General features: G+C 41.5%; 1 protein-coding gene and 1 long non-coding RNA gene across 13 annotated transcripts in view; one reads left to right on the top strand and one right to left on the bottom strand.

The window, feature by feature from the left end:
• The window catches only part of CELF4 (CUGBP, Elav-like family member 4), a 703,503-nt gene that overhangs the window by 190,020 nt on the left and 486,606 nt on the right, over positions 1–26,877 (top strand). The window lies entirely within an intron of this gene.
• On the bottom strand, positions 20,111–26,323 carry LOC108499331. Its single transcript, XR_001875512.1, has 3 exons — positions 26,245–26,323; positions 23,185–23,258; positions 20,111–20,175 (listed from the first exon to the last, which is right to left on the bottom strand). It is a non-coding gene; the product is annotated as an uncharacterized LOC108499331 (long non-coding RNA).

Below are 26,877 nucleotides of genomic sequence, written 5' to 3'. Positions count from 1 at the left end.
ATCCCTTTGGCAGCATTTGTTAAATACCTGATGCTGGTCTGGGAAGGAGAATCCATCGTGAAAGGTTGAGATGGAGCTTGAAGAAGGACAAGTAGCTCCACTTTTTCCTGTATCCCGTGTTGCACAGAATCGACATCCCTTTCAAATTTAAAATCCTTATGATGAATCATTTTAGTTATTCTGCCTCTCCCAGGATTTTTTTCCTTTGGAACAGTAGAGAAATGCCTGGGTGCAAGTATATGTTATTATTTGCAGGTCACCTGAAATTAATAGAGACCAGGTGCAGCATTGAGTAGTTTCTGGGACAGAGGTTTCAGGTGGGAAAGATCTGAGGATTAGGACAGCCTGAGGTTGAGGGACCTTATCATGGGTCAGTTTATAACCAAGAAATGGCTGAAGACTCATCTTCTGTATTCTACATCTAGAGTAGAAGTCAGAGTGCAATGGCACGTGGCTGACTTTTCCAGGATTCAAGAGATCTGTGTGCTCAAGGGTGGGTAAATTCCAGGGGAACAGCCTGCAGGAAGCTGAGTTGGGAATGGAAGGAAGGTGTGCCAGGTTGTAGACCTTGATATATAATCTAGGAAACAGTGTTCAGATATAAATCTATAGACTTCAGATGGACAGGAAAGTTGCAAGGAAGGGAGCCTTGATCCGCTGTTTAGCAAAATACAGTAAGAAAAAATGGGTGAGGAAACTCTGGCATTGGGTACAAAATGTAGTGTAATGCTGGTAAACGTATTAACCCATGGAAAATCCTTCCTTACATTTGGCTTCTTCCTTTGATTTCACAGAGGTTTGGGGGAGTGAAAAAACCTACACCAAGCCAAATTTGATCACAGCTTGTTTGGCAATTATTGTATTCATGTATGCGTGAAATTTCTGATGGGAACATCTCAGGGAGAGTTTGTGGCTAAATTATCATCATTTCTCTCCTAAAACTCTAAAAATGTTAATGAGGGTTGGTGCAAAACCTTGTAACTTCAAAATTAGATTAGTCCAATAGAAATGACCTGAAAGTGAGGTCTCTGACAAACAAACCAGAAAGCTCATGAGAGCAGAAGAGTGGCAGTGGTGAGCTGAGCTTTGCAACATCAGAATCAAACGCAGCTATCTAGCTCTGTCAGACAGGTGGGATATCTATCTACCTGCCACGCACACACATTTCTACTTAATAGTAAACATAAGTGACATAGAGGAAGAATCCATCATAAAGTGTTTAGGGAAAAGAGAAAACAAAAGCAACAGGCTTTAATGTTTCTCTTCTGGATTCTAATTTAAAAATAAATAAATAAAAGTCATATTATGAAATGAAATTTAAAGAGATATGGACTCTTGGAGTGCATCCAGCTTGGTGGACAGTGATGAGTGTTGACATTACTTTAGAGGCAAAAAAAGAAAGTTACCGTTTCTGATATATTTTTGATGCCTTTATGAATTAGCATTTCCAGTACAGACTGGAGACAAATGGTGATATCCAAAGGCCAGGCTGCTGAGGTCAGATGGAGTAAAGTGGTTGTGGCTGAGCACCAGGATGCCAGAAGGTATGTGCATGTCCTGAGGCTCACCCAAAGGAGCAACAGGCAGTGCTGAGGTGGAAAAAGAGAAGCCAAGAAGTGGAGATAGGGAAGGATGAGCAGGATTATTTGGTGGTGTTCATCCAGGTCTGCAGTTTCCACAGCTTTCCCTAGACAGCAGGTTAGCCTCTGCACTCCCCTCCTGCCCCGTGGAGGTGCAATGAGCACTGTCTGAAGTTGCTGTACCGTGAGAGGAAAGTGTTTATGTCACGTGGGTTAGAGCAACAAACCTGACTGAATTCCCCAAAGGGAACTGCACTTTCTGAGGCTTTCAGTGATCTGTTGGGAACATATTTTTTCCTATTCTCTTTCCTTCCAATGTTCCTCACAATCTGAACAGCATTTTAAAGAGCACTGGGCAGACTGCAGAAGCTTTCCTCAGGGTGTCCCTTCCACCAGAGCAGAGCAGCAACTACACTTGTTTCTTTGATAGGGTGAGAGGATTGAATGCAGACCTGCCTTCCCCTTCCCTTGCCGAGCCAGACCCAGTCGTGCAGGAAAGAAAGAAAATGAAACTCGCTTTTGGGATCAGGGGAGCAAGATGGGAATAACTCCTCTTCACAGTTATTTCCAGCCCGAGATTAGCTAATTTCTGAACGATGACGCTCCATTAGACATTGGGGAATCGGGCTGTCCGGCTCTGCACTGCCAGAGCGTCAGTCCTTTCACAAGGATCAACCTATTTTTAATTCATCAGCAGACAAATCCCGGGGAACAGCTCTGTGTACACGCTTATGTGTGTGTGCGAGATAGTTATGAAAGACCTGTCTTTGACCTCCTCACTTTCAGCAGAAGGTTATTGTCTTAAATAGCACATCCAGCTCGCAATTCCCTTTGATCCTCTGAAACTTCAGCTCAGCCACCTGATATAATTTTCATCCCCCTCTCCAACTCCTTGCAATCCCTCCTCCCCATCCACCTCCCCCCCAAACATTCGAAGACATTATAGCAGGAACTAATTTTGTCTGGACTATTATTAGATCATGAGATCAGGGCAACATAGAGGTCGTAAAATGTTTCATTCTCTCAGAATGGCCATCGTGCCCCTATCAGGTACCATAACGTTAGGTTTGCTTATTGTGCAGATTGCTTGAGTTGCAAATTGCACATTATCCAGCTTAAACACCTGGCATTTACATTCATTATAACCCTGACACCCCCCCTTTATGGCCTCCCGTGAGGGTCTTCCAATTGGTCAGAAGCGCAAATGAATGTTTTATGATTATGATGAATAATGTGAGGGGCTGTGGAGGAAAAAAAAAAAGGAAAAAGAAGAGAAAGGAAAAAAAACAAGAATGAGATGTAGGCAGAAGAAGGACTTTATAGAGCGTTGTGACAATGCAGAGCTTTTTGTAGAGACATGTAGTGATCTCTGTGGCTGGAAAAGGACTCGTCGTAGCTGAATGGAGCTAAACCAGAAAAAAGTAGTTTTCAGAAAGGGATAAAGACGTGTCTTTGCTGAAAGAAGGTAAAGGTGTTGGAGTCCTGGCACTAAACAAAGATTTGGAGAGAGCGGGGTTCTGTTCCTGGTGGTGTTTCTTGTTTCTCAGTGATTTCAGGCCAATACCTGCATGTATTTCCATGCCTCAGTGTCCTCTTAAGCACATATCAGGAGTGGGTTTGGCACACTCCTCCTCTCCTGCCCCCACCCAATCTCAGGGTGAGGACTATTGCACTGAAATAGTCCCTTCTCCAGCATTTCCAGGCTTCATGCTTTCCCTAAGCAAAGGCACTCGGAGACTTGCTGGTAACTTGAGTCAGATCTAGATGCAGTTTTGAGATGGGTGACTGTAGCATCCAAATCAAGAGCTATTCTTTCAGTGTTTTCCTGCCTCATTTGCTGGCATGGAGAAGGGTCATAGCTTTGAATTAGGAAGCTGCAAACTAAATGTATGAAGCCATTTACTGCACTACTTCTTGGGTATTTGGCTTTTTATTGGCTCTTCTGTTTCTGCTGTCAGTGGCTGCTGGGCCAACTCTATCTCAAGAAGTCATGCTGCATTTTGAACTTGGGTGTTATATTTTCTATTTTATATCTCAGACAAGACCTAGTTCCACTCCCCTAATACTGTTTTGCCTCAAGATTGTTTTCCAAGGGGCAGCAGAAAGTGGACAAAGTTTATCTTTTGCCTCTGAGGCCATCTTCAAAGTTGAGGGGCCCTGACTATAATTTTTTTTGCAGGGAAGATGTAGCTATTTTGCCATTGACTTCAGTGGAGCCAGAACTTCGGGGTTTATTTCATAGGCTGTGGTCAGACAGAAAAGTTGGAAAAAACAGGCTCTCTCTTGTGGGTCTTTCTTAGCCTAACAAGAGCCTGGAAATTGCCTCTGGGTTTGCTAGTGCCATGCCTTCCCTCAGGAGGCACACAGAGATCATTCCAGGATGCTCCAAACAGGGAGGAAGGAAAAAAAAAAAAAAAGAAAACCAACTGGAAAAAAAACAAACCTAAACAAAAAGTCTAAATGAGACTCTATGTCTCCAGAGATTGTTTCTGTGTCTTAAATGATTTTAATTAATAAATAAATAAATGGGATTGAAAGTTGCCCGGGAGAGAGACTGAGGTTCTGAGATATTTTTAACCCCTCGCTCTTCCCACCCGCACACCAGCCCCCCCGCCAATGTTGTTTTGCTTCATCTCTGAGCAGGATCTGCTGGTTGCTGGGTGCTCTTGTGTGTGTCTCAGTCTGGACTAATGAGACTTTAGCGTGATGGAAAGCTCACAGCAAGGGCAAAGATAGATTTGACTGCTGCTTTCAGGGCTTGTGTGCATTGCAGGGTACCAGCTGGGCTAGGGAGGGTGATTTTAAAGGTTGGTTTTGTTACAGCCTCACAGTTTAGAAACAATCATGCAGCATACTGATAATGAGAATTTTTAAATGCAGTCTTGGGGTCTGCACAAAACTGAACTGGTCAAATGGCAAATTGCTCTGTCTTGTTTTCTCTCACTTTGTCTATCATAGTTCGCTTGTTTATGATGTGAACTGAGCTTAAGGAAGACACCTACCCAACCTAAATCCACACAAACTTTAGAAGACTGAAGAGGAAGAAGAAAAGGCAGGAATATATGCCAGACTAGCATGACATTCAGAATGGCTAGAAAAGGCACTGCTGGAGAGTCTTCCGCCTGAGCTCTCTGCCCAATATAGCAGAGAGAAACACGTAGGGCAATGGGATAGATGTGGGCTGTTGTCCCTTACAAAGGACACGTATTTGTCAGTAGTCCTGTAGTCTACTGGTATGTAACCCAGAATCTCTCTGACTAAAACATAAATCTTCCTTGATTGTAGTGGAGGGTTCATCTCATTAACAGAAGCTGAAGTGGGCTCATAAGCCCAGAAGGTGATTGAATCAGCAAGGAAGCTCAGTGCCAAGTCTTAGATGATTGTCAGCATATTGCAGTCTTCAAATCTATGCATGCTTTAATTTTTCAGAATAGTCTTTTAATTGAATTATCAGCCATTGATGAAAACATACCCTTTGCCTACCACAGGTGTAATGAGACCAATTCCACAGTACTCTTGACGTATCGTTTCTTATGGCAAAGTCCTACAAGACTCAATAGGAGTGAAATCGTCAGGATTTTATAGAAACAACTCTGAGAGGGCATATAATCCATTTGATAACATTTTGATCTCATGGATAGATAGCTGTGATTGTTTCGATACCTCCTAAAGATTTTTTCTAAGATCATATTCAATTCAATCCTATAGATGTGTGCACATCTCTCCTATATCTCTAGACAGTATGGATATCTGTTATACTCAAGATAGCTATGTAAGCAAAAAAGATTAATCCAAGGGAGGAGGGTACCTTCTGTGTTCACCAGTTACTGCAAAATTATTCTTCTGTAACTGAATCTTGTTAGAAGTGCTTGATTGAACCAAGTGTCTGTTTCTACCTCTGCTTTGGGTGTTACAGGACAAGCACTAAAATCCACATAAGGGGTAAGTGCAGAATAAACTGAGTTTCTTCTCAACTTTGTTCCCATGTGGTTGACTTATACCTAGAAGCAAGAGGGTTATTTCCCTAGCATTTCTTATTCAAGACAGTGCAACTGTGGATGTTCTCATTATGCATATAAATGTCTAATTCTATTTGGAATTATGGTAAGGTCTTGACTTTCGTGGAACCTTGTGGCAATTTGTTGCACAGGGTAATTATGCAGTGTAGTTAAAAAATAAATAAAAATCTTTTGTCTGCTTCATATTCATTCTCCTTTTAGTATACTGAGACTCTCTCTCAAACTGGTTATATATGCATATATATTTTATGCAGGATTTTCACAGAAAGACTGCTGATCAGGATAATGTCTTCTTGGAAGAATGAGGATTGTGCTTTCTGATCTCAGGAATCTGTTTCCAGGCACCTGTTTCTTCAGATTTTGAGAATACTTGTTTGTTTGCCTGAATATCACTACTTCATTAAAAAATATATAGATTTAGGAGCACACTCAGTTTATGTAACGTGATCCTGGAGCTGCAGGTTGTGATTAAGCAGAAAAAACAGGTGAAAAGGACATGAAAGAATAAGCAAAAGGGGATGCTGCTGGGCAGTCTATCTTGGAACATGATGGGTCTTCCATCAGTAGAGGACGTTCACGTGAAAATTGGACCGTATTTTAAAATGTGCTGTATGCTAGACAAAATAGAGGGACATGATGCAGAAACTGTTGTGTAAGACTAAGAGAAGACTTTGTATATGAGGTCAGACTAAACCTCACAGTGTCTCCTTGTATTCCTAGAGTCTCTGAATCTGGTAGAAATGGGGAAAAATTATTTGTTACGATTTTTAATTCATTTTGTTAGACCAATTTTATATTCACCTCTTGTTCCAAGTTCTTGAGCTGTTTTTGTCCCAGTTGTTATCGGCTTGCAAATTTACTGGTCGGTTAGGTTTTTTTGGGTCATACAACATTATTTTAAATAAAAGTGTTGCAGAAGTTGTTGTTGAGAATGTATTCCCCTTGAACTGAGTAGGATGTTATCAAATTTTAAGTTTTCTATAGAAAATGAGTCAATAAATCTCATGTTATAAAATAGAAATTAAAATCCTTTCAGGAGGAGTTTTCACTATTCTTATACAACATGAGAAACTCGATGTGAATCTCTTTTGAATTTTATGATGTGGCTCAAAATATTTAGAGATGGCTGATAGTTTCCTGTTAAATTCTAACGAGTGGAGAAATGAGACAAAGATGGAGCCAGTGGAAGGAAGTGGAGGTCTTTTACTTTCAGTGATTTATGTTAGCTGACGTCTTTCATTATAATTCAAATTTGCAATTTCCTCTTAATTGTTTTATAGAATCATTACCTTCAGAGTACCTTTTTCATGTCTATGTGTAGGGCAATTCACTGACTCCAGTTCTCTCTTTAAAGTTTGCCCTTTCTTAGCTATAATGTTTCTTCACTTTATCTGATTCCCATCTTGGTATCTGTGAGGGGCTGACGTTGTGTGAAGCTACAGGAACAGCACAAAGTTGCCACTCATAAAACGATTTTCAAACATGAGAAACAGAGCATTCAATTTTCCTGTCCAGAGCTGAATCCTTAAGTTGGCATTGATAAATCTGCTCTTTATTTGGTGTCACCGAAGCCAAGTCCAGAAAGATTTCCTGATGCTTCTGGATCTCTCCCTCTCCATCTGTGTGGTGGATAGACCTCTTCCTGCTGCGAACCATGAAAGTGCTGCACCACAGATGCTGGGGACTGGAGCACATCTGGTGATGAAAACCTGCTCCAGTGAGTGGGGCTGGGACACTTAATGCCAGCTGAGGGACAGCAGGGAATGGTGGACCTTGTTGGGACTTGTATTTTGGACACACTCAGGTCTTTTCCCCCGGGATTTCTTAGTATCCTCTTATTTCCTTCTCCCTTCCAAAAAAAAAAAAAATATCCCAAACTACCAGAATGATGGTCTGTCTCACCCTGTCCTCCTCCTCCTCCTTTCCCAACTAGATCATGCTGTGAGTCTGCAAAAGTTTAGCAATAATTAGTGCCGACCTCTAGCTGCTCACTGCTTGCTGGGAATCCGGGTTGTCAGCTCCGCCTGTCAGAGGGCTGTGAGGAAATGAAGCATTGGGAGGCACAGAGATGTGGGAAGGAGGAGGAGAGATGTCCCCGCGCTACAAAGCACATTGCTATTAAAGTGTCAGTTTTTTGGTTTACTGTTGCAGTTTGTGTGAAGAGTTTATGGATCAGCAGATAACAGTAATTATCACAGAGACTTTTCTGCTAAAGTCTAATCTAACCTTTTATAGTTTTGTACCACAGGGCCTCCTTCTCCTCACCCCCTCTTATTTTTTAAGAGCTTATTGGGTGATTTTATTATTTTATTTTTATTTTTTATGGCCTTTAAATCATCAAAGTTGACATCAGACACCTTCACACAAAAAAAGGATGCATAGATTAATTGAACGAGGGGGAGGATGGTAGGGTTTTATTAATAATACCAATCTAGAGAGTTTATTGTAGCAAAACCCAGGAAGATATTAACTGTATTAAAGCGAAAGAGAGGGGGGAGTAGAGAAGAGTGAAAAAAAATCTCAGAAATGTTAGTCAAGGTGAGATGTTGTCCTGAAATTTAAAACTCTTGAAAATTTATTGAATAGCATTCAAGCCTTGCAAATACTGGTCCCAATCCAGAATCATTCCGTCAAAGGCAATGCCTTTACTCTCACCTCAGGAACAGAATGGGGGGACTTGTTCAAAAAGTGGCGATGAGGAAAAATTTAAAAAAAAATCATTACTAACATTGCTTGGAAGGATTGAAAAACTACCACAAGGTAACTTTTTACCAGTTCTATTTTCTTTAAAAAAAAAAAAGAAAAAGGAAACTGTTTGAGATGGAAGTGTTGCAAACATTGCTGAGGTGTCTTGTGCTTTTCTTTTGCTGAAATACAATTTTTCAATGAAAATACCTGATACACTTTTAAAACATGACGTGTCATTTTAACAGAGGCACAACGACTTTCTTTATTTTTATTGCTGCCAACACAGAGTTTGCTGTGCAAGCATTATAAAGAGGTCCTGATGGGGTTAAACTCTCACTTTATAATAAGTTCCCCCCCCTCGCCTCTCTCACTCTCTCTTGCCACTCCCACCTTTCCAGAAGAAAAGAAGGAAAGGAGAAATATCCCCAGAAACTAATAATGCAAGAGACAAGGGGTGCATTTCCTTTCCCCGCCCTTTGTGTTTTCCTTCAAAACACTTCAGAACTGTCAGCATGGGATTTTATTTTCTTTGTTCACCATTTCATAATATGGTAAAAATCATCCCCAAAAGGAGTACTTATTTTGGTTTGTTTTGATTATAGGTGTATGTTTTTGACAAGATCTTGATTCACAATTGTAATAGGGGTGGTTTGGAGACAACACACCAATAATCAGAGCCCCAGTACCGTAGGCACTATTCAAACATCTAGGAGGAGGTGAGCGCTGCCCTAAAGAGCTTTCAAATTCAACAGGGAAGACTTGAAAAACTTCATTTTGAAGTGAATAGTTGAGGTACAATGGGTGAGACACCTGGTCAAGTGTTGGTGCAGCACGAATGGGACTGACCATCCTAAAGATGGTCATGCTAAAGATGGTCAGTGCAGAGCATGATCCATAACTATGTGAAACTCTTCAGATGTCAGAGCAAACCACAGCCCAGCTTTACCAGTCCTTTAGGACCCTGGAGTTTCTAGTCTTTTGGCAAACCACTGCACTTTCTGATCCCATTTCTGAACAGGCATCTGATGGTCATAGGGATTGGAGCAACATCTTTTGCATGCAAGATTTTAAGCTATTCCATTCACATATAAGTTTCTTTTTTCTATGATGCTGCCAACATAGACAGCTTAGGGCTGGGGGCAACTGCTTGCTATTTCGGTGGGGAAAAGGAAAGATAGCCCAATATGAGCTACACAGTCACAGACTCCCTGTAAGAAAAAACAGTAGTTAACGAATTATGCAGAGGGAACTATGAGTGCAAGGAAGCCTGGTGTGATAGTAACTAAGTCTTTTTTAGCTAAAAGGTTTCCACATGCAACAGAAAGAAATAATTTTCTTAGCCATTGCCATCCACCAGCACAAAGACCTTTAGTGTGGTTGGTTAGGAGAAGCTAAAGACAAACCAAAGCATTATTAATACATCTGTTTCTCTAATGAAAAGTTACTAGGCAGGAGAGAGGCACAAATCATTATGGATCAATTTAACTTCAGCCAAAAATATGCAGTGTTATTAATTTCAGAATTTGAGCTAACATGAGCATTTTAAATACAGTGGAGTGCCTAGCCTTTAAGGAATTGCAGTACTTCCTCTGCCAGTCCAAGAAGCAGTCATAATAGAGGATCCATCCAGTCTACAGCTCTGTATATCCAGATTTACTATGAATGACTGAGACTATGGTGAGATATATAATTTTTTTTTGTGTGTGTTTCTTCACATGAATTGACATTCCTTCTACTGATGGAGGACATATCTGGGTTAGCTTTTGTCTCTGTTGTGCCATGTGTTGGAATCATAGCTGACTTAATTTAGGCATTTACTCTTCCAAATCAAGTTTTCTCTATGAAAATGCCAAAACACCCTTGAGGGTTAAATTGTTTTGCACTTAAGGTGCTAACCTGAGATTTGGGAGATCTGGTCCCCTTATGTCACACTTCCTCCTTTATATTTGTTCTTGGATTCTGTTTGTAAAATAAGGGGATGTTTCGGTACAGATGTGTTTGGATTTTAGTACACTAAAGAGCAAGGTTTATTTTGACAGCGTAACTCCATACAGCAACTCAGGCAGGTTCTCATGTTTTGTTTTGTATCTACGAAGGGTAGGTAGAATTTCAAGTCTCCAAAGATGTCCTGTTGGGGTACAAAGTACCAACTGATGTCTAACTTCCTGCAGGGACATCAAGGAACAGTCCTGAAAAGGCAGTACCAAGACAAGATCTAGGCTACCATGTAGGGAAAAGCACCCTTTAAATTTATTTATTGTTTATTATTTATTTAAGTTTATTTATTGTTAGAGGAAAATAATGGCATTGGACCGCAGTCACTTTTTAGACATGGGGGGTGTTACTGTTCCTGCCTAATCAGCAGTGTGGGTACATACAGGCTTGGTGCAGAGACCCATCGCTGTCCTGCCATGTCCTGCTCATCAACTAATTGATGGGGAATGTCGTCAACATACCAGCCTTCTGCTGGTGCTCAGCACAAGGATGAACTCACCTTGGAGGAATATTAGATGCCTGGATGCCAGGCATATCTCTAGTTTATCAATATTAAAAACAAAAACAAAAACAAAAACCAAACAAAAACCCAAACAAAAAGAAAAACCCACACCTAAAAAACCACAAACCAATACATACAACAAAATATCCCCCAAATTTTCACCTTCTTCCTTAAAGTGTATAAGACCAGTCCTCCTCAGCCTAAAACGACAGAGGAACGGCAGGAACAGTGAACATGAAAAGTAACAGTTCACTTAGCAGGAGAGCAGGCTCCTGGTGTTCGAGGTCTCTGAGAAGCCTCTGTCTAATGGCAGATGTTGCACTGGTGATCAGGCTTTGCTCTTGTTGGATTTAGCACAGTCAGAGGATTTCGACTGTTCTAGTCAACTGTGAAAGCAAAGTTTCCTTTTTTTTTTTTTTNATAAAATGCCCATCTTCAAGATACAAAGAAGTGCAGTTTTATTTATGTCATAATGGGAAATATTTTCATCTTGCAGATCCTTCTCTGGATGCCTCGGATTTAGCACAGTCAGAGGATTTCGACTGTTCTAGTCAACTGTGAAAGCAAAGTTTTCCTTTTTTTTTTTTTGTTTTAAATCTGAGAGGGAGAGAGGAAAATAAAATGCCCATCTTCAAGATACAAAGAAGTGCAGTTTTATTTATGTCATAATGGGAAATATTTTCATCTTGCAGATCCTTCTCTGGATGCCTCTGATTTTGACATTGTTTTTATAATCTCTGTCCCTTTCCTTTGCCCCTCAGCAATATTCACTCTAGTTTATCTAAGCCCTTCTTCAGTCACCTGAATATATGTTTTAAAATTGAATTTCTTCCACAGAAGTAGCCCTATTATATTTTCTCTAAAAACTGGAAGGAAATTGCTTCCAAGAGGGTATATGGCACCTTGGATTGCAAAGGCTACTGGCATCTTCTTTCTCGAGCTCCACAATATGTAGCCAGAGATGCCCTTATTGCTAGTGGTCTTTTCATTTCTGAAATTAACCATGTAACCAAAGGCAGTAGCTCATTTCATGGCTTTGCTGGGAAGCAAAGGAGCCAGGGACAGATATCCAGGCATTTTTATTTTGTCTGCAAATTGATTTTAGCTCTTGCTCTGGAGTTTGCAGCTGGCCTTTGGCATCTGGAATAGCATTTGCTGAGGAGAATCCAGCACAAATTAAGGGCTGTAAAAACTTTGTTTTGGACGTTCTCTCTGCAGGAGAGAATTTTACTTCCAGAAAGTGCAAAGGAGGGGTGGGAGGTTGACTTCTCAGAACTCTTGGCACTTCCTCCAGAGCCCCTTGCAACTCTCTCAGCTCCCAGGAGCAGTCTTTTGGGGGTTCATACTTTTAACCTCTCTTTAGAATTAGGAATGACAGAGCTGCCTAGAAATCATATTAGAGGCATGGCATAAATGCTTTTATTCATGGTTTGACGCTCAAAGGCCACCCAAAGGCCTTAGGTTTGATGATTGCAGACCTCAGAAGACCTATGGAGGTGTCTGAGCTTAAATACTCTGGTTTTGAAAGTTCTGTCCTAAGAGATTTAATGAAAGTGATGCTGCCATCTTGTTGATGGAAGCAGAGACAAAACCTAGGAGTCTGGCTCTCCAGATGCCTGCCTTAAACACCAGTTACATTCTCTCTCCTGCTATACTACAGCATATTATGGCAGCCTACAGGGTTATAGAAAAGTGCAGGGATTTCTGCTGAATTTGGCTAAGAGGAATTACACCTTGGGAAATCCAGTATATTTATCATCGTTTTTTTTTCACATTTTAGGAAATTAGTTTCTTTGAATGTTGAGATGGGACAGTAGAAAAGCACGTTAAAAAATCAGAATCATTTTTAAATAAAAAAATCCATCACCAAAAGGTCCACATCAACTCTGTTTCCCGCTGCCCTGAGGAACCTGCAAAGTGATCTCAGCTGTTAAATGTTAAAAGCAGTGAGATGTCAGCCCTATAATAAGCATCTCTCCTCTTATTGTCAGCTCTCTTCTCTGGCCACAGCAGAAGCCACGAAGCACCTTTCTGGGCAGGAGGAATTATAATTTTCTATATGTAAACATAGTGGTTCAGGAACCTCCCTCTGCAGTGGCATTTAGGAGCTGGAAGCCCCTTTAGATAGCAGTGCCTCTAAGGACCATTCAGACTGCAAGCAGCAAACAAACTAGTTAACTCTTGGCTTTGTATTCTCTGGCATTCCACTAACACTCTCCTTTACACCTGCAGCAGGGAGAGCACTGAGAAATGGTTGCCTTCACCCTGCTTTTTCTGCCGCTGCTCATACATGCGATATCCCTTCTAAACCTGGTATGAACCATAACTTGCTCGGTCACAGTGTCCAAAAGCTCATAGATTCCTCCAAGACTGGTCTTTTTACTGACTCCAGAGCTTAGTTTTGGCCACTGCTACCTCATACAGAGGTAGATTCAATGCTTTCCAACTGATAAATCTCACGAGTTTTATCTAACTAAACTCAGCCTTCTGCCTCCACCCCCACTAGCCCTTCCTGCAAGTTTCCACTGAGAAACAGAGAATTCTTGCTGTGAACGTTATTGGTGCCAGTAACCTGGTTAATTCCTGGTGGCTGCAGTTCCCTGTTTCAGTTTGAAGACCACTTGAAAACACTAGAGAATCTGCGAATATCCTGAAAAAGAACAGGCCTGTTCCAGTTTGCTTAGATAAACAAAGTTATTTGAATTCTTTTCTGTCAGACTAAAATTTTCTAGAGACATTTCATTAAAAGGAAAAAAAGAAAAAAAAAAGGAAAAAAAAATTCTTGTTTTAGTCTAACATGTGTCTTTTTGTAACCATAGTACACTGAAGAAAAAGGCTTTTCCATCACTCCACACCTCTTGATTAGTTTGGATTATCAATACATCCTGATTATCTACATGGAATTGCTTCAAGAATTATCAGAGGTGACATTAAATTGATTAATCTAGTAAAGCTTTTCTTGCAATTAGATTCATCCCATTTCCAATTACCTAAGCACTTGCCTGTTTTTTTTTCTGTGGTGGACGAGGAATCACTGAGATGTTCTCATACACTGGGTGCACTTTTCCCCCCCTTTGCAGAGGAGTTTATCTCAGAAATAGAAAATCACAATTCAGTGCTGTGTCTCCAACAGTGAGAGGTCACTGCTTCCAGACCTTTCAATGAGAGGGGCAGAGTTGAAAAAAATAGCAGCTCCAAGTCAAAGTTGTAGAACACAGGCAAAGTTATCTTTTGACAAATCCAATTTCCCTATGGTCTTTTTGGTAATTTCCACTTGGAAAATGTACTAGTCTCTGGCCTACCCAGAGCAATGTTTTAAAGATGGTCACTGCTGCTTCATACTAGAGAGGTTCTGTGTTTGACTTGCTGGTTTACATTGCAGGAGATTTCTGGCTGCTCCCAGGACAGTGATTCCACGTGAATCACACTTTTCTGACTCTGTGCCATCTATAAAACACAGATAACAACTTTTCTCATGTACCCACACTTTAATCTGGTCCTTCTTGACAGTAAGCCTTTTGACTTCAGAGGAGCTGTACTGATTTACGCCAACAGAGAGTATGCCTTGGAAAAGTTTTTGCCCTGTTTTCCAGCTCCGTGGGTTAAGAACATGCCAAGTTTCCCTGAAATTAGAGATGTGGGTGACTAGTTGTCTGTGTAAGAGTGGACTTCTTGTGAGATGCCCATCTCAAAGGGGGAAGAGCAAGCTGTTTTTCCACAACCCCATGCTGTGTATAAAACAGGACTCGATAGAGTGAGATGCTTATCAGCTGCAGTGAAAGAAGAGGAAGAGCAGTGGAAGCAGTAGGAGGGAATCTTCACAACAGCTTTAAAAGAAACACATTTGAAATACAATGAAAGGTCTCATTGGGCTGTAAAAAAATAGAGAAAGGGAGAGAAAACAGCAACCAACCCTGCTGTTGTATTGTCTTGTTAACAGTGTGTCACCAAATTTAGCAGAGGGAAGTTTCTCCCACACATCTCTCCTCACACAACCGCAACTGTCACAACCTCCCGAGCTCTGAAGCACAGCTTTGATCCTGTGCAGCTCTGCCCCAGTTCTGCAGCACACAGAAAGGAGAAGAAAGGGGAATCACCTAGCAGATTTTCTGGGGGAAGGAAGGACACCGTTGCCAAGACAGGGTTAATTGCCATGACAACAGCACTTCCCCAGCATCTTTCCTGCCTCTGTCAGAAGGGCCCCCCCTCCTCGTGTCCTCCTCCCCTCGCTGCATGTGTTGTGTTAATCTAATTTGTTCAGCTCAGTGGCTAAACAAATAACTGCAAACCTGGTGCTCATTCAGATGCATGGTGAGAGGGGGCAGCTCTCTGAAATGATATTTAGTTGCTTATCTGATGATACACAAGTTGTGTAAGAAAGGACAAGGCCTGGGAAGGGAGCAGACGGAGAGCAAGGTGAGATAAAAGTGAAGGGGCTCCCTAAGTGCCGACTGATTTGTGACTGTGTCCTGCTGCGGTTGGGCAGATTGTACTGAGCAAAGTTGGTCATCGGAGCGTGATGTGGAAAGGCTGTAGAGGAAATCTACTTCCAAGGATTTCCACTGAAGTCCCAGCAGCGACTGACAAAATTGCTAGAGAAAAGGAAAAAGGTTTCCTGGGATCACTGGGTCCCAGAACAGAACTTGTAACAAAATCTGCTCCAGGCAAGACCTGGGCCTCTGAGCAACTTCGTGAGATTTGTGACCCAAAGAAGTGTTTGGCCTTTTCAGTTTATTTTCTGGTTTACTAATTCCACTTGTGACTATTAAACCTGTTTCCCTCTTTTTAGGTACTTTTTGAGTTCTCAGAAATCCTCAGGAATGCTCAGTCTTTCACAACTATGTCATTTGGTTGGCATAAACTTTGAGAATTGTCAATGAAATTTCTTCCCATAATGTCTTCTTTACCTTGATTTCAAGAGGACATATATTCTTAGATTTAGTTCAGAAAATCAGAAATAAGCTCCTGGAGCCCAGCCCACATGGTCCAAACAGCCTGTGACCATATGCCTTACACTATGTGCATCTTTTCTGAAGTGTTAATGTTCTCTTTGGGGCGGAGCAGATCCCTCCCAGGAAGTGAGGCAGAGGGAGCACACAGGGGAGGGGTGCCAGGTATGGAATTAGGCACCTACATGCAAAAGTTGTCTTGCAAATTGCTGAGTGCCTTGAGCATTTGTTGCCAGTGTGGAAAATGTAAGTACCTCCTCTTCTTTCTGAGCCACTCCTTTATATTTATTTTTGCCAATGAACATGAATTTGTTCAGCAATCCAATAGAACCAGTGATATTTCCAACCAAACTGGTGAGCCATAATTGCAACCAGGCCATCCTCAGATTTCAAATGACTTTTCCAGTATGTTTGTTCCCAGACAAGGGAACAAAGCCCTACTCTACAACCTCTCCCTCACCTACCTGCACTTTCTGAGCATCTGATTCTCCTGCTAACACAGCCTGTTATACTCAGGATGAGCATTGTCTGGGGTCCCAACAGTTGTTACAGCACTGTGTTATGTATTACTAGCAATAAATAGCAGACCACTGCTGCTAAATGCTAAATATGTTTTGTTTTCCTTAGTTTCGCTAAGCAGAAGATACACCTATCAGGTCAGGTCTGTCCAGACCTGTAAGAAAGGACTTTCTTAATTTAATGTTAATGTGAAGTCTGCTGCAGTTAAAAATGATGCCTTGCTAGAAACACTGCACATTCAAGTAAAATTCAATGCTTCTCTGAGGACTGACATGTCCACACAGTTACACTAGTCTTACATTTTAAAAACAAGTTGATCTACTCCCTGTCATATTTTGAGGGAAATTAACAAGCCACAATGTTGGTCTTGGAATGGTTGATTTTTTAGTGCTTGTGGTTTGGTTGTTTTTTTTCCTGCCAGAATTACAGTTGTGTTCTCTGAGACCCTACTTTGTTTGGAGATAGGTCTCTTTTCTGGGGAAAGAACCTGAGATGATACTTCAGCAGTTCTCCTTTCTTTCTTTCAGCTGTTTCATGTTTTGTTTTCATTCTCTCCTCTTTCAATATTTCTCCAACCATGTCAGATTTGGGGAAGATATGAAAACTTCCTCTGCAAATCTCCTGCTCCCCTTCCTTCTTTGCAGCATGGGATTTTGCCATCTCTGGCTTCATAGAGAGAGAGAGGTGACCAAAACATCAACATGCTAATCTCAGAGCCCCAGGCCATTTTTCTTACTGTTGCTAAAGAACACAGCCCCACTGGCTGTGCCCTGAAGCTCTTATAGCAAGGAACTGAATTTTGATACTCTCTTTCCCTCTCTTGCCCTTTTTTTCCCTGCCTTATTTTATAATTATATTTATTTGAAATTGAATTTTAAAGGTTCAGTCCCTAAAGGCAGTGAGATGTAATTTCTGGTGGATATTAAAACTGTATAAAACTGCTCATATATCCCCTCATGAAGAACAGCTGGTATTCAGAGAGGAGGAGAGAGAAAGAGACTGACTCTAACCTTCTTGCCAGCTATGCAAAAACCCAATAATAATAAATAAAAAGTTATTATTTTCCCTTGAAAAAAATAAAGCTGAGGTTACATGAAGCATAAATGTTTGCTGTTTAGATTAGAAACAGATATTCAACCATATAATTTAAAGTATTGCCATTAAATTCAGTGCCTTGATGTTGCCTTGTGCTAGTGAAAGGTCTTGCATGGAACAGCTCAAGCTGTTACTGTCTGAGAGAGCAGGATAAGGGGCAAGCATGAAAACTGGGGCCTCACTGTGTTGTCTACAGTGGAATCAAAGACCACATTATTATCCAGGGTCCATATTCTGATACCAGTATTTTTAGTTCATCTCTTTCTCAAAGAAGTATTGAAACAAAAGGGTGCAGATAAAAGTGTTAACCTGCATGTATATGACAATAAGGCCTAGGGTTTACACTCATACACACAGAGACAAAACAGACAAGAACAAGAAATACTGGGACACAGATTAATCAGTGGTGGTGTTCTTTTGATCAAGGTAGATTAGGTCCATACGGTGTAGGCTTCTATTTCTCATTTCCCTTCACAGATAATGGAGAAGTGAGAAGGACAGATGGTGAGTTTTAGGGCATGACTCACATTGGCCTTGAGCAGATACCAGTGTTTAGTTGGACAAATTACACTCCAGACTGGTGTGGCTCTTGGTTCCATCCCCAGTGGCTGTGAAGAGAGCCATGGATGAGACCTGCACAGGTTGTGCACTCTTATTGCTGACAGGTAGTTACATTGGCTAATACAGCCAGTGACCTGCTCAGTGTTTCAGTGGCAGAGACAAGAAAGGAGCTCAAATCTCTTGACTTTGAATCTTTTGTTTATCCTTCACCTGCTTCAACAACAGGGAAATTATTTTTCTGATTTGGAGTGGTGGTTATAACATTTTATCTCATACAGATGCATAGCTTTGGCTTTTTTTGTCCCCATTTCTGTTGCTTTTCAGTTAAATTAATGAGATTCATTTTGCACTGAGAAAGCAATAGAAAAACAACAGTGGCCTCTGCAGCCAAATACCCCATTAGTGTGAGGGCTGAAACATCTCCACTGGCCCTACCGGGCCAGGGGGCCACGAGTGTGACTTGGAAAGGACAGATTCCTAGAGGGCTGCGCAGAGGTCTACTCGCCTGATCAATAATTCATTAGGTACAATTTGTAAATAAATGAGTGGAAAATATCCTTTCTTTTCTTCTAATCATTCCAACTAATCTGCTGATCCAGAGAACAGACAGCTTGATAGGGAATGTTATCTCACACTTCTTGTGTAGGAGGAAGAGGTCAGGCTTCTTTTTCAAGTCTCACCTCACGGACTTAGGATGGATTTTGGCCCAGAAGGTGTCGCTTGAGCCATTCATCTCCAACTTTAGCCTGATTTCCTTGACAAAGTGCTCCCCAAATCACTGTCCTGAGCATCTCACCATTTATTTTTAATATCTCAGCTCTTTACTCTTCTATAGAGGCCTGTAGAAATATCATATTCAATCCAGTGCAGCCATGGGAGAAGTGGAAAATTCAAATATGGTGAAGGAACAGCCTTTTTAGTGTAGTGGATGAGGGTGTTCTCTGCCACTAATCCACTCTATAGCCATAGTCACATCTCTTAGCTCCTCTTTCACCTTTCCCTTGCGTCATCTATTTTGACTATATTTTCTTGTACAGAACAGCTCAGCTACCACTACCAGCATTATATTGCAAATACAATCTGCCCCGTATTACCCAGGAATGTATGAATCCCTTCCTCCTCCACATATACATGTATTTCCTGCTGAAAACGTCAATATTCTGCAGAAACCCATCTGTTTTCAGACCAGTCTGGTAGGATTTCACTACTGTAGGACAAAAGACAGGTTGGATAAAGAGGAACTTTTTGGGTCTCCAGCCAACAATCTCTAGAAGGAAGGTAAAAGCAAGACTTCTGTAGGTCCATGTTGAAGAAAAATGCTCAGCTTTTGGACATTAAGGTGATAGTCCCAAATGAGACCAGAGGAGAGGAGTAGGATCTGAGTAAGATGTTCTTCCTGACATTTGTGTGGTTACTTTTTCTGCAAAAGATCTATAACAGAGCACAACCCTGTTTTTTTGGCATGTGAATAATTCTGGCCTACCAGTGTTATTCCTTGCCCTACCTTACAAGGAGGGCAATGAATTAATTCCACAGTGGTAATGTCTCTCTAACCTGACATAGAACTGTAGAATCATTTAGGTTGGAAAAGACCTTTTTAAGATCAAACTCAACCGTTAATACAGCACTTCCAAGTCCACCACAAAAACATGTCCCTAAGCCCCTTATTTATCCATCACAGCTATAAACAGCAGCCTGTGACATGCTTCACCCCTTTCTAGTCCCCTGGGAGAGCTGGTTTCCTCCTCCATCGTTGCAGTCAGACTGGAAGTTGAAAGGAAGTGTGAAACCTCATATCTCATCCCCTGCTACCAAACAGTAAGACTGAACAGTATACAACGTTCTTGTATTTAAATATCTGTGTGTATTTCCATACACATGAGCAAATGTACAGTGGCACAGATAAGGCACCATTTGCCCTTTGTATTCTGGTCACCTGACCTTCTTTTTCATTCCACTGATCTAGAAACACATAATATTATTTAATTAGGAATACATTTTTATCATCAACAATAATACTAAAAATATCAACTTGCTTCTTTATTCCCTTTGTTTTCTTGGAAAAGTTAAACTGTAAATTAAGTCCGATTTAGCTTTTCTGAGAAATTTTGCCACAGCGAAGATCTTACAGTGACCTAAAGTAGCTCACTCTGGTTTGAACTCTGCAGCCCCCAGTAGAAAATGTTTAATTACCTTCATTTTGCCAAAAGCTGATCTGTTTATCCTGCAGTTCTTGGAGATCTCTTGGACTCCCTCTGGTGGCTCATCTACCACGATGTGAAAGGAAGGGAAAAGAAAAGTTGTTTACTCGGTGCTTTACATCTGGGTGCTGTTTGTGCTGCCGCTGTGGCTTGCATTAATCTCTCTTACTATTTCCTAGGGCTGTGTCATCCTCCCTCTGCCTAGTGATTTTCAGTCAAAATTCAGAAAGGGTGTGATCAGCTCAAGGTATTTTAATGCCTGGTTAGTGGAAATAACAAACCTAATCCTCAATTCCCCGTGGCATTAAAAAATAAAGAAATAAATGTCAACGTGCACATGAATGCCCAGATGTTTGCATCAGCGCCTGGGGAAATCAGCTGGATAGTAAAGCTGTAAGGCAGGACTCAGGTTATTCCTGCACTACACAATCTCCTACTTACTGCCATTGTCCACAGCAGGATACTCCTGTGGTTTAAAACCCAAAGGAAGAGTGTTATCCACGTACTCAGAGAGTCTGGGAATTCATCTTGAATAACGATACAGGCAAACATACTTTTTTTAATTTTGTTTTGCTGAAAGGAACTTTCTTCATGAAAACAAAAAACACTAGTGATATTTGCAGCACAGCTGTTTTGCTTTGTTTGATACTTTCCCTTCCAAATTTTTAAGTCAGCTCTTTCTTTTTGTTGTTGTTGTTTTTGTTGTTGTTATCTTGGTTTGATGGTTTTGTGGTTTGTTTTTTTTTTTCTTCTGGCTAGTTTTACATGAAACTGGATGCAGTTTTCTGTCGAACTCATCCTGTGTTGTGCAGCAGCTCAGATTCTGGTGAATCTGGCTTAAATCTGCATTTAAAGTCACTGTATTCAGAGAGATATTAAAATATTCTGGTGATACATTCTTGTTTTTAGTTCTGATAATGCCAGTTCAATCTTATCCATGGTATGAGCCTTTACACAATTCAGAAACTAGGATAAGTTTTCTTGGCACAAATGCAGATGCAACAGTAAATCTGTTCAGGGTACGGGGATGGCCAAAGACTCCCTACATGAGCTCAGTGAGCTCCTAAACTGACAGGGGTAGCTTCACCTGCATCACAGCGGGGATCAGGGATCTTCTACTTGTAGTGTTGCCCACAGAATTCTACAGCACAAACAAAACCTTTTCCACTTCCCCACTCAAGTTGAGTTTCAGGAACAGGGTTTGTTTAAATGTCTAAAAGACAGATATTTACATCTGAGCTGATTATCTCCACCCCTTCTGGGGTCAGTGGAGGGAATGAATAGCCTGTCTGTCCTTAAAATAATCATCTTAAATACTTGGTTCCAATGACAATCCGTTCAAAATGATTTATCTGTAATGGGAAGACTATTTCAAATTCAGATATCAAATGTTTGGATGTCAGAGTATCTCAGAGGGCCCAAATGCTTATATTTAGGGGAAAAAAGTGACTTTTGCTTTCCAGTTCAGGATGAAGTAGAAAGTGTAAAATATATTTTTCATTAAATCTGCTCTATTATCAACAGAATTTTACATTACATGATGCATTGTCATCTAAGAGTACGAGTTGGTAAAATCACAAGTGTTCAGGGAAAACATTGTGAAGGAGGAGACCTGCTCAGAATGAGCTTCCTTGACTGACCATTTAGCATGTCTGTGACAACACCTTAAGCGCTGAGAAAGGAAAGAGATACTCACACAATAAATGACACTTGCAGCACCTTGATTAAGTGCTATGAAAGAAGTCAGACTGGGCAGTTGATTTTATATATATGTATAATTGAGACATATATTATTTTTTGTTCATTACAATAAGTATTTAGAGGTGTGGACTTTGCATATTGCCACCAATATACAAGTCCATTTGGCCCAAGGAATCTTTAACCTATTTTGTTACAGTAGTGTAATTTTTTTTTATATTTTCCTTTTCCAAAAACAGGAAAATAAACACTCTGCAAATAAAAGTTCACATATATTTTAAGTAGTCCCTTTTGAGATCAAAACTGTGCAAAATACTTCATGGAAGGTATTGGGAGATACAGCAATGGCTCAACAGAACTTGTTGTCCAGAAGCTGCAGCCATGTTGTGTTCTTGCAGGGAATACTGTCTTCCTTCGTTAGAGAAGCTCCTGAAATAGTTCTCCATAGTTCTCCAGGCCAATGTACTTTGGCCTGGTTTCATAGAAGGCAGTGCCATTGCACTGATTTATACATCTAATAATCATTCTATTGTCTATGAAGAAGATGACTCCTTATGGGCCTGAAGCTCCTGAAGACAGGGAGATGACTTCAGAGGACTTATAAGCAGGCCCTTGTTAAGGTGCAGCTCATTATAACCAGAGCTGGAAATACCCAGCTCTCATTTCACATGAGCAGAAGCATAACTGGGACAAGGATTGAGGTTCTCACCATGGATTACTGATGCTGGTCATCTGGCGCCCCTTTCTTCTAACACAACAAATTCTACAGCAGGGTTTCTCCTCTTGTGGGGAATAACCTCACCCCAGGTCAGGGAAAGAATGCTAGAGGGAGAGTGGAGAGTCAAGCCCCACATTTGTAATCTCCAGACAGAGAAATGCATTTCTGTGTAACACAGAGTGGGCCATTAAACTGCTGGAGTCAGCTGGAAGTGCTGCTTGCAGCAGTTCCTGGTCGCTGGCCAGTTGGTGGATTAAGGATGGCCAGTGTGACATGCTGTTTGCCACACACAAGACTCCTTCCCCCACAGAGGGAAAGCCAGGGAACAAACCTAGTCCCCTGTACCAAATATCTGCATAACAATCAAACAGATCTATGGAAATGCCAAAATTGCACATGCAGATCCCTGGGAGCAGGCCTGGGGAGCGGAGGAGCAGCCACCCTCTCCACCCTACTGTCTGCTACAAGGCAGACCTTGTCTGGTGAATTTTAAAGCATCTGCTGCCTTCGGAGAGGGAGACGTGAGAGGATTATTTTTCCCCATTTTCATTTGCTTTTAGGTTTCTCTTGAAGGTACTGGAAAAGGTTTACCTTGATACTCACTGTTGAGGCACTGTTAGAGATTTCCCCCATGACACATACCAGTTGTTTTTACATACCTGTCCGTTAACACAATGCAGGGAATCTCTTTGGTGGCTCAGGTTGAATCAAGAATGAAGACCCCAGTCTTTTCCTGCATAGTTATCAGAAAACAGATGGTGGGCAAAATACTTCTATGTGCACAGAGTTCTGCTTGTTCTGCTGATTGAGGGATACAGAGGACACTTTTTCAGTCTGGGACTTACTGACTTAAACTCTGTTACCAGAGAGTCAAAATAATTATCAAAATGGTCCATTCTATCTTGAAACACAACACCTAGGACCCATAGCTTGAGGATATCAGAGATGTAAGATCACAGCGCAGTCTCTGTTGAAGATGACTAAGATCATTCTTTATCAGATTTTCTTTGTGCAGTTTTGCATCCTTACTCCAACTGAGCTTAAAATGATCCCTCTCTCCCTTTCCTTTTCGGCCACCAAAAGCCTTACATCTTCCCAAGTCTAGTCAGATCTCTCTGGAGTCAGTCTTTTAACAGATCTCAATTACAAATCTTTAAGAAATACCCACAAAGTGACATGGTCATGGCCTTAAGCTATCTTCCATGCATTTCATTACACCTACTATCACGGAGAGAATTTCATGGATCTCCAGATACCTTTAGGATGAGCATCAGTACTGGTTCAGGCACACAATTAATGTGGGATATTTAGAAGTATTTAATTGCATCTTTGGGGAACTGTTTATGTGTATCCCATATGTTCCCAGTCAAAGCAGACTTCACCTGCTCCAGCCAAAGTTCTTGTCCCTCTGAGTTCTATTTGAGTGCCAAGAACCACAAGCCGTCCAACATGTCAGGTAGCTCAGATAAATGAAAACTATGAGTAGAAACTGTGTGATTCAATCCCTGAAAATGAAAGAGTCAGGACTTTCCTAAGGATCCCTGTACTCTGGTGAATTAGGGGTACAGGCTCGAGCACTGACAAGAAGGTGACTCTGCTTGAGCAGAGGAGTTGGACAAGATGACATTCAGAGTTCCCTTCCAACCTTAACTATCCTGTGATTCTGTGACAAGGGTCTGTCCATACTATTTTGGTGTTAGCATGCCCCTTGCTATGTTTTGTGTCCATGCTTATTATCACTCTGCCATCATCCCCAGGTACAGTCTAAGGGATGACACAGATTGTTTCAGGTAAGTGGGACTCAGTCCATTCATTTTTGGGGAGAAGGTAGAAAGTTTAACTACACATGTGCAAGGATTTCATGCTTGCAAGGTCAAAGAACAGTCCATGGCCTTGTTTAGTTTATTAACATAGATATATGGGAGCCCAGAAAAGTAGGTTTGAAAGATTTCCACTGGCTTATTTCTCCCTAAACCCAGGAATTCAGATTGCAAAGAGGTGCAGGCAGGGGCACAGCCTCGTGGTCAGGAGCACGAAGTCGTAGAATGTGAGCCTTGGATTGCACATGGGCTGTGTCTCCTCAAGGGGTGTAGACAAAGTACAGCTCAAGACAGACAGCCTTTACTATTTTCAAAGCTCATTTTAAGGGATCTGGGGAGAAGGAAATTGTCCTGTAACATACTTTGCAAGAGTAACAGGAGCTGGAGACCTTCTGTGTGCCTCTGCACAGGAGGGCAGAGGAGAGGTTTGTGGGGTGTTTGGACTTCTGCTCCTGAAGCACACAGCCATAACTCAGCTTCTCTCCCCTGTGCATCTCTGTCACTCTACACATGCAGATAGAAGCCTGTTCATCCACCGTGTGCCCTTCTTTCCCTCTTTCTGGTGCAAACATATGTGCATTTACATGCTCTGCTTTTTCTGCATCCTCCTCACAGCCCCTGCCCTCTCTCCCACCCACACGCTATAAAAATCTGCCACTGATCCAGTTAGTAAAAGGTGAATTTTTCCTGCCATCTGGGTGTTCAGTGGCACAGATTCTCTTGGCCTGCCTACACACACTTGCAGGCGCGTTACGCCCTCCTCTTTCCCCTTCCTCTTTCTCTCCCCCTCCCACGAGCTGGCAGCAAAAACAAAAGGGAAATCTTCAAAACCACTATGTCAGCTGCCTGTGTCAGTGTGGGTTGAGAGGACGGATCACAGCGCACTCATCTCCCAGTAGACAAAGGGGACTGTATTTCAATAAATTTACATACTACAGAAGACTGTGTAAGAGATTGCTTTGGGGAGCTCTCTGCCGAGTTGCTTTGGGGACGCCGAGCCCTTGACTTGCTCAGGAAGGGTTTGATGCCACCTGCTCTAAAACTCTCATGTTCTCCACATCCTTTTAATTTCAATACCAGTGTCCGTTGTTTGCTTCACAGCATAGTTTTGTTTTCTCCCAGTTTGAACGAAAGTCTGTTTATTTATAGATCTGGAAATGTTGTCTCTGGGCTTGCTCTCAGGGAAGAGCAGTGTTAGCTTTCCTCTGGGCAGATCCTGTACACACCTTGTTCCTGACCTGTTTGGGTCTCACTAAAAAATCAAGACCTATCTTGAGTGGATCACTCAACATCTCTGCCTTCCTTTAATTTTTTGCTTCTATTCTGATTAAATCCAGTAGAAATATTCTAACTTAGGAGAGCAATCTGGGAAAAATATAAGGTGTCACTGAAAACAGCATTTATGTGTTCATTTCACTTTTCTTGAACATTATGTATAATTTTTTCCTGTGAAAAGATAATATTGAAACACTTTTGCAACTGGCTGTTCAGTACCGATTACATCTTTTTGTTCAGAGAAGAAGAAGAAATTTTCCTTAGACATTTCTGCATTTAAGCATTTCTGAATTGCGTATCTTCACAAGACATGAGCAGTGGTTGCCTTTTTTTTCTTTTTTCTTGGCTTCAAGAGAAGGGGCAGCTGTAGAAATAGCAAAATTGCCTGTGTTTTCTGAATCCCTGTGCATCTCATGAAACATTGCTTCCACTAGGACCTTAGCTGGACTGATCATAGGCCTAAATGCCATCCCACAACAGCACAAAACATAGGGACTTCCTTCCAGATAGTTGCTGCTGTTGCTTATTGGAGGAGGTTGGTGTTGTTCCGGACCTATTGCAGTTATCACCTCCAGATGGCACAGAGAAGACCATGACTGCGCAGTCTGATGAAGTGTAACTCACCTTTAGGCATAAGACATTCCTTTTCCATGTTCCTATGAGCTCAGACTGATGTCATGGAAAAGCCATCCTACCATACTCCTCAAGCAGAAGAAGATTATCTTCACCTAGCGACACTCTTGGAATTTAGAGCTGGGAGTAGAAGTTTGGTTTAAGGAACATAAGGAGAGAGGAGCTAGTCAACATTTCATACATCTACTGCTGACATGAAAGAAGTGACTTCAAACTCCCTCTTAGGCATGAGCTTTCTGTGTGAGAGGCCAATAAGCCTCCCTGTGGCTGAATACCTGGTCTAAACGATGAGGATACAGCCCACAGTGGAGCAGAGAAGCAACAGTGCATGGATGCTGGTGACATGTGCCATGAGAAATGGTATGGGTGCATTGCTAAGAGTGGACAAAACAGGGGTTTTATCCAGTAGTAAAGTACCACATGAAACACACCTCCAAAAAGTAGTAGCAACCTGCTGCTTCAGTGTTTACATGGCTCTGGAAGTGCATCATGTACCCAATCCATGGAAGGGCAAGGCCTGGAGCAAGAGGCTCTGAACCAGGTCATTTTAACACTTCCTGACAGAGGAGCATTCATTTAATGCAGAGAGAGAACAGCTGAGCAGCTGAGTTTAGAGAGAAACAC

Source organism: Lepidothrix coronata, unplaced genomic scaffold (assembly GCF_001604755.1).
Source record: "Lepidothrix coronata isolate B3197 unplaced genomic scaffold, Lepidothrix_coronata-1.0 Scaffold72, whole genome shotgun sequence".
NCBI classification, from domain to species: domain Eukaryota; kingdom Metazoa; phylum Chordata; class Aves; order Passeriformes; family Pipridae; genus Lepidothrix; species Lepidothrix coronata.
This window is presented reverse-complemented; position numbering and strand designations above follow the sequence as displayed.